The sequence below is a fragment of the Pan troglodytes genome, chromosome 3, assembly GCF_028858775.2.
Source record: "Pan troglodytes isolate AG18354 chromosome 3, NHGRI_mPanTro3-v2.0_pri, whole genome shotgun sequence".
Classification (NCBI taxonomy): Eukaryota; Metazoa; Chordata; class Mammalia; order Primates; family Hominidae; genus Pan; species Pan troglodytes.
In genome coordinates, this window is record NC_072401.2 from 84,702,212 (window position 1) to 84,710,722 (window position 8,511).

An 8,511-nucleotide genomic window follows, 5' to 3' on the forward strand; every position below is an offset into this window, starting at 1 on the left:
TTTATTAGGGTAAACATAATTCTAAATTGTGGCTTTAATTCTAGGATATGGCTCTTTCACCTAAATCATGACGTTTTTGAGGTTCAACTGCATGTCCAAGGTGGTCAGTGCAGACTTTCACTCTGGGTTGAATAGAACTCCAGTGTTTCCAGGCATTGTGAACTCCGATGTTTTCAGACACTACATGACCTTTGTAAACCTCTGTTTGGCTTTCAGATGCTCTAACAGTTGCTTTCTGCTATACCTCATGGTTTCTACCCTTTGCGTATACACAACCCACACCTCAGCTAGAACCCAAGGATAACTTACTCTTTGTGGATTTCTGCTTATGCCTTTCTGGGGCTGCTTCCTATTCTGCACTCTGCCCTGCAAATTCCAGTTGCTTTAACATCTCCAAACTGGAAGCCCTACCTCTACTGCCCAGAAAAACTGCCAGTCTTCATGGTGCTTCTTTTCCCTGTGCCAGGTTCTGGAAAGTGTCCCAGGACAAAACCAAGCATAACATGGAACTCACACCATGTGTTTTCCTTCCCTCAAGGGTCTGATTCTGCTGTTGCCTGTTACCCAGTGTCTGAAAACAGAAGCCTTATACATTATGTGCAGTTGTATAGCTATTTACATCAACAGACTAAGTCCAATACCAGCTAATGTGTTCTTTCCCAAAGCAGAAGTTGATATTGTCAGACTGTTAATTTTGGCAATTCTGATTTATGTGTAGTGGTTTCCATTATTGTTTCAGTAGTGTTTCTCTTATTGATGTTATAATGCTTATTTCCCATTTTGATAATCAAGTCACTCTTTATTATTTTTATTGAGGTGTCTGAAATTTTATTCTTGATTTATGGAAGTTCTCTATCATTTATTCTGTGGCAAATATTTTCTCCAACAATATAGCAGCCCTTTCATTCTTTCCATTCTCTCATTTTTTGTTGCTAACTTCTTACTTAGAATTCATGACATCTATTCTCTTTCTTACTTTTCAGATTCTTGTCTTGTTTTAGATTAACATTATGATGGATTCATTAAATAAGTTGATAGTTATTTTCTTTTCTTCTATTCTCTGGGAGATTTTATGTATATAAATCAATGTTTATTACTTCTAAAACATTTGATAGAATTTTCTGGTAAAACTATCTGGGCCTGAAGTTTTCTTTGCAGAAGAGTTTTAAATTATAGATTTGACTTTTATTTTGTAGTACTTAGGGGACTATTCAGATTTTTCTTTTTTTGCATATTATGGTAATTTTATACACGAATATGTTAATTTCACCTACATTTTCCAATTCATTTTTCTTAATATCATCTTTTGACCTTTTAAGTGTCTATAGAATCTATAGTGTTGCATAATTTTTATTCTTAATATTATTTGTGTTAAGTCTCTATTTGTCTTGATAAATCTCACTAGATATTTAGCAGCATATTTATCTTTTCAAAGAACCTCAGTTTTGGCATTGTAGACACATCTCCATTGTATTTTTATTTTCCATTTCATTAATTTATCTTCCTATCGTTATTACTATCTTTTTTCTACATTCTTTTCAGTTTGTTTGTTTGTCTGTTTGTTTGTTTTTGAGACAGAGTTTCGCTCTGTCGCCCACGCTAGAGTGCAGTGGCGCCATCTCGGCTCACTGCAAGCTCCGCCCCCGGGGTTGACGCCATTCTCCTGCCTCAGTCTCCCAAGTAGCTGGGACTACAGGCGCCCGGCTAATTTTTTGTATTTTTAGTAGAGACAGGGTTTCACCGTGTTAGCCAGGATGGTCTCGATCTCCTGACCTCGTGATCCACCCGCCTTGGCCTCCTAAAGTGCTGGGATTACAGGCGTGAGCCACCGCACCCGGCCCATTCTTTTAAGTTTTAATGTCCAATGCTGTATTTTCTTTTCCCTCTTATTCTAGAGATAAAGTACTTTTTGGTCCTGAATCCGAACTTAAGATGTTTACCACAGCCTCTGATTCTTAGTGGGTGCTGGACTACAGTTTTTGACTTTGCTGTACATGAATCTGTCAAATGCTTTGTTTGGCTTCTCAGCTTCTCAGTAATCTGTGTAATTGGCATTTGCCTTTAGGAATAATATGGCCTCAACTTCACAATTTCCTTCCATAGTCTTCCCTTCTCTCCCAGACCTTGACCTTGTAATTCCTCTCTGCCTTGAGAGTTCTTTGGTATCACAAAACAGATTTGTTTTTTGTTCCAGATTTTTCTAGTTCTTCTCAGCAAGAATATGGAAATAAACAAATGGATGTACCGTTATGAAAAAAATTTTGATAAAGTTTTGACCAGTTTTTAAGAAAGCTAATATTCTAAATGTCTTGAATATACTGTAACTGTTATTACCAATTAAAATTTTATGGATTATTTTCAAGTGGAACCTCCTTTACTCACAATAAATTAGCTTTTCATAATACTTAAAAACTTGATAATTAATTGCAAAGACTTATTTTCACTAATATAATTCTGAAAAACTTTCAAAATATTACATTTAGGATTTCTAAATGCTGATTTTAAAATTGTTTCTTTGAAAAGAAACTTAGACTCTTACCATAATTTCTGCAAAAACATTTTAATAATTCAGAAATAAATGCTCACTTTGGCAACACATATACTATAATTGGATAATACAGGGAAGATTAGCATGGCCCCTCTCCAAGGATGACAAGCAAATTCATGAGGCATTTCATGTTTTTTAAGTCCTCAAAGCAATGGCAGCGAAAACAAAAAGTGAGACAAGTGAGACCTAATTAAAGTTAACTTCTGCACAGCAAAAGAAATTATCAACAGAGTAAACAGACAACTTACAGATGGGAGAAAATATTTTAAAAACTATGTATTCAACAACGATCTAATAGCCAGAATCTATAAGAAACTTAAACAAATTAACAAACAAAAAACAAATAACCTCATTAAAAATAGGCAAAAAACATGGACAGACACACAACAAACATATGAAAAAATGCTAAACTTCACTAACCATCAGAAAAATGCAAATCAAAACCAAAATGAGACACCATCTCACACCAGTCAAAAGGGTTATTACTAAAAAGCCAAGAAACAACAGTTGCTGGTGAGGTTGCTAAGAAAAGGGAATGCTTATATACTGTTGGTAGGAATGTAAATTATTTCAGCTACCCTGGAAAGCAGTTTGGAAATTTCTCAAAGAATTTCAAGCAGAACTACTGATACAGTTAAACTTTGTGTCCCCACCCAAATCTCATCTTGAATTGTAATCCCCATAATCCCCACATGTCAAGGGCAGGACCTTGTGGGAAGTGATTGAATCATGGGGGTGGTTTCTCCCATGCTGTTCTCATGATAGTGGGTGAGTTCTCACAAAATCTGATGGTTTATTATTATTTTTTGAGATGGAGTTTCACTCAGTTGCCAGTTAGAGTGCAGTGGCATGATCTCGGCTCACTGCAGCTTCTGCCTTCCAGGTTCAAACAATTCTCCTGCCTCAGCCTCCTGAGTAGCTGGGATTACAGGCATGTGCCACCACGCCCTGCTAATTTTTGTATTTTTAGTAGAGATAGGGTTTCACCATGTTGACCAGACTGGTCTTGAACCCCTTTCCTCAAGTGATCCACCTGCCTCAGCCTCCCAAAGCACTGGCATGACAGGCATGAGCCACTGTGCCCAGCCAATCTGATAGTTTTATAAGGGGCTCTTCCCCCTTTGTTTATTCATCCATCTTCCTGCTGCCATGTGAAGAAGTTCCATGACTGCTTACCCTTCCACCCAGATTGTAAGTTTTTTGAGGCCTCCCCAGCAATGCAGAACTGTGAGTCAATTAAACCTCCGTTCTTTATAAATTACCAAGTCTCAGGCAGTTCTTCATAGAAGTATGAAAACGGACAAATACAACTACCATTTGAACCAGCAATCTCATTACTGGGTATATACCCAAAGGAATATAAGTTATTCTACCATAAAGACATGCACGTATGTTCATTGCAGCACTAGTCACAATAACAAAGACAAGGAGTCATGGTGGATTGGATAAAGGAAATGTGGTACATATATACCAGGAAATACTACACAGCCATAAAAAAGAATGCAATCCTGTTATTTGCAAGCAAAATGAATGAAGCTAGAGGCCATTTTCCTAAGTAAATTAACACAGAAACAAAAAACTAAATACCACACATTCTCACTTATAAATGGAAGCCAAACATTGAGTACTCATGGATATAAGATGGCACCAACAGATGCTGAAGACTACTAGATGGAACAGGGAAGTGTGAGTGGTAATCACTGAAAAATTACCTATTGAGCACTATGCTCACTATCTGGGTGATGGGATGCATCATACCCTCAACCTCAGCATCATGCAATATGCCCATGTAAAAAACCTGCATGTGTACCCTCTGAATCTAAAATAGAATTTAAAAGTATTTTTAAAAAGAGAGAAATATGTACTATAAATAAATATAACTTGATGAAGACTAAATTCTTCTATACCAATTTACCTGAGAAAATATTTTAGAGAGATCACTTATACAGAGATGAAATTAATTTTTAAAATTATTTCACTTTTATTATCATTTTTTTCTAACTTCAAAACTGAGATTAAGAGAGAATAAGTGATTTCCATATTTCACACGGCAAATAAATAACAGAGGTGAAATATGCCTCTCTTGACTTCTTCAAACATTCTCAACTGTCTCATTACCTTCCCCACACCTTTAATGCTATGTTCCTGGCTAGTCACTATGCTTTCCCATCCTTGTAGTTGATAATGACATTTGTTGAAAAGGAAAGCAATGCTTATTTTCTTCACTTCTTCACCGCCTGACTTCACAGTCTGATCTGGTAAGCATCATTCGTATTTCAGGTTTTTGGAATTTTGTCAAAATCAAACAGACAAACAAATAACAAATAGCTTAAATCAATAAGTCAATATATTAAAATTAGAGAATGGATTCTTGCTTTGGCTGAAATGCTGAACAAATTATTTCAGAATTACATTCCAAGTTCAATACTGTGTAATAACTCTCTTCAAATTGTTTAATTTAAAAACAATTTGAAAATAATTTAAAACTATTCTATTTGATTTTTATTCAAAAATATGTAGTATTAATGTGCAAAATACATTTATACCTTTTTTTAAATTTGTGTAAGCACACCATAAAGCTTTATGACTGTCTTTTCTTTCTAGTTGCCACTTACTTTTCTTTTGTTAAATATGTATAATTTGTTTTGCTATAAATAGTCTATCTTTTGAGCCCAGCCAATATGGTATCTGATTATGGCTCTGACATCAATCAGCAGTGCACTTCTCTGAAGGAAGTGGTGTAGTCTATGTGTAATTCATATTTCCTTTGTGGTGCATGAGTGCCTATACAGTAATTAAAGCAAGCAGCTAGTGAAATCATGGGTTATTAGGAGGAAATGCTTGTGATTAGAATAAAAGATGATTGTTGCATTAATATTTCAGATGGCAGAGTCTGTACGAAAGGAAGCTGTTTCTGAAAGGACTTGGGGATTCTGCCCTTTGGGTGCATGTGCTAATTCCAAACCCCATAACTAAAAACCTAACTGCATTAATCCAAATGGGCCTGACTACTTGAGATTCACTGAATGTACAGAGAAGTAAATTGTAGAGTATAATACTGGAAGAGGACAGTGAAATCAATAAATATTGAGCACTTCCATCTATATGTAAAGCAACATGCTAATTGCTATAGATTAGAGACAGAGATGTAGAATTCTCTGCCTGACCTCAGAGAGCCTGTATTAGCTGGGGAACAAGACCATGTACATGGTTGTAATTGAATATCACAATATAATACTGTATTAATTTTCTATTGCTGCTGTAACAAGTTACCAACAACACATTGGCTTAAAACAACTCAAATGATGATCTTATAGTTACATAGCTTTGAAGCCTCACACAGTTCTCACCAGGCTAAAATCAAGATGTCTGTAAGGCTGCATGTCTTTTTGGAAGCTCTGGGGGAGAATTTATTCCCTTGCCTTTTCCAGTTTCCACAGCTGTCCACATTATTTTCCTAGAGTTTCCTTCTTCTAACTTCAAAGACAGCAGTATCAAATTTCTATCTGACCTGTCTTTTATCATCTTATCTACATCTGAAGCCAAAAGGAAATGGTTATCCACTTTAAAGGGCTCATATGATGACATTGGGTCCACCTGGATACTTCAAGATAATCTCTCTACCTGAGTGTTCTTAAACTTACTCATATCTAAAGAATCCCTTTTGACATGTAAGGTAGTCTATTCACAAGTTCTGGAAATTAGGCCATGGATATTTTGTGGGGAGGGCATTATTCAGCCTACCATAAATATTGAAAGGATAGCTTAAAAATAAAGTTTAAATTAAGATTTAGAGAAAGGGAGAAAGACATCATTGTGAGCAAAATGCTAGGATAAAGGTTTATCAAGGTAAGTTCATCTTTGAAAAGTAAACTATTTGCTTCTTGATATTTTCTTCTCCTTTTGAATCAATTTTACTTTTAGAAAATCAATTATTTCAAGATTTTATAAGCTATTACCATGAGTAACAATATATTTATATTATCTCAATTTATCCTCAAAATAACACTATTAGAGACATATTAGTGTTATCCCTGTTTATGTAGATGAGGAAAAACTAGGTTAAGTAAATTGCCTCAAATCACATACGTTGTATATATAGAAAGTAGAATTCAACCTCACATAATTGACACCTGTGCTCACAAACTTAACCACCATAATCTATACTTCTTATTTTACATTTTCCTTCAAATTTCTAATATTTTTTAATCAGGTTTTTCTAATAGGTGTATATTGCATTTAACACTTTATATTTTGCCACTTTTATATGTTATTTCTCAAATATACTGATTTCTCCTTTCATGTTTATAATATTCTTATTAATTTTTTTTCAAAATTTATTTTTCTTTTAATATTTGATCTTGGATCCTTAATTATTTTCTTCAAAAACCTATAAGGTATGAAGTTAATTTCTGAGTTAATTATGATTTGACCAAATCTCACAAATATTCAAAGGCAGTGTTTATATTTTAATTATTTTAAGATAATTTGTAATTGAATTTATGAAGCTTTCCCTCGTGATTATTCATGATTACTACAGAAAAATAAAAATCAAGAAAGCAAAAATAAAATAAACAATCTTATATCTGGATATCTAGAGATCTTAAAACAGTTTGGCTAGTTGTTTGAATAGCAGCTTTTAGGATTTTGGGGGGAAGAGGATGTATATTTACAAAAATAAGATCATATTGAAACTTTTTAACATTTGACTTTTCTTGCAGAAATATATGAAGGATATGTTACTATGTTAACAAAACTATCTTTTTGAATCATCATTTTTGCTAATTGTATAATAGGCCATTGATGTGGATGTTATTTTTAACTAATTCTCTATAGTGAGACTATGTTTTTCCAACTTTGTATTGCTATAAACAACAAAGTAATGAACATTTATATACTTGTAGCTCTATCAATCTATTAATCCATCATCTATTCATTCTCTCCTTGTATCTATTATTATTTGTCTTTCTGTTTGATTACATAATTTGCAAAGTAACATAGTGTATTGTTAAGCATGTGAGTTTTGGCCTCAGTTTTCCTGGAATTGAATCTCTTCTCCAGCACTCACTCAAAAGGTGAGTTCTAGTTAATCATTTAACCCTTCCGTGTCTCGATTTCCTCATATATAGGTAAGTAATAGTATTGACTTATCGACCTCATGGCATTGTGGTAAAGATTAAATATATTTACCACATATAACATATTCACATTATATGGTAATATGGGACTGCTAACATTATATGATTTCAACTCAGAAGATGTTTAAAAGATGACTTCTACTAAAATAAGCTTCTCATTAAAAAAAAAAAAACAGCATTAGAGTTCAAGGTATTTTTTTTTCTTTCATGATTTTAGACATTGAATCAGAAGACCAGTTCTAAGGCAATATTTTGTATAACAGAGAAGGAAGAGATGGAATATTTTACCACATTGGAAATAAGAGAAAAAGCAGTAAAATGAAAATCTAGACACAGCTCATTAATATTCAATATATCTCTCTAATTTTTCTGTTGTTTTCAACCCAGTTAGTGCCCATATTATACTACGTGTATAATGTCATCTTATGGAGTCATTTCAACTCTCTCTGTACAAGCATTAGGAAAATTTTAATTAAAATTAAAGCTGTACTTAAATTAATAAAATCATTGCATTAATAAAGGTTGCTTGTATTAAAGAAGGGCAAAAATAACATCTGTCTTTATTTTGTTAATACTATTAACACACTCAGCCATTGAATAGAGTCCAAGTGAATATTGTCTGCTGGCTAGCTCTCCTCTCAAGGACAGTTATGAAATTTCTGTAGATAGAATATGTTTTGGAGAAATCACCTATAATGAGAAGTTTATGCCATGAGTCCCACCTAGTAATCTGAATAAACATTTCTTGAATTGAATATGATTTATTGCCAAGTGGTTGACTGGTCTATTGTTGTGGGTGAACTGTGGACAACTTCTGGAGACAGA

At 33.9% G+C, this 8,511-nt stretch overlaps 1 non-coding gene across 1 annotated transcript; it reads left to right on the forward strand.

Annotated features, from left to right (window-relative positions):
- Nucleotides 1-2,578: 2,578 nt before the first annotated feature.
- LOC112209051 (U6 spliceosomal RNA) lies at nt 2,579-2,684 on the forward strand. Its single transcript, XR_002943733.1, has one exon. It is a non-coding gene; the product is annotated as a U6 spliceosomal RNA (small nuclear RNA).
- Nucleotides 2,685-8,511: the final 5,827 nt, after the last annotated feature.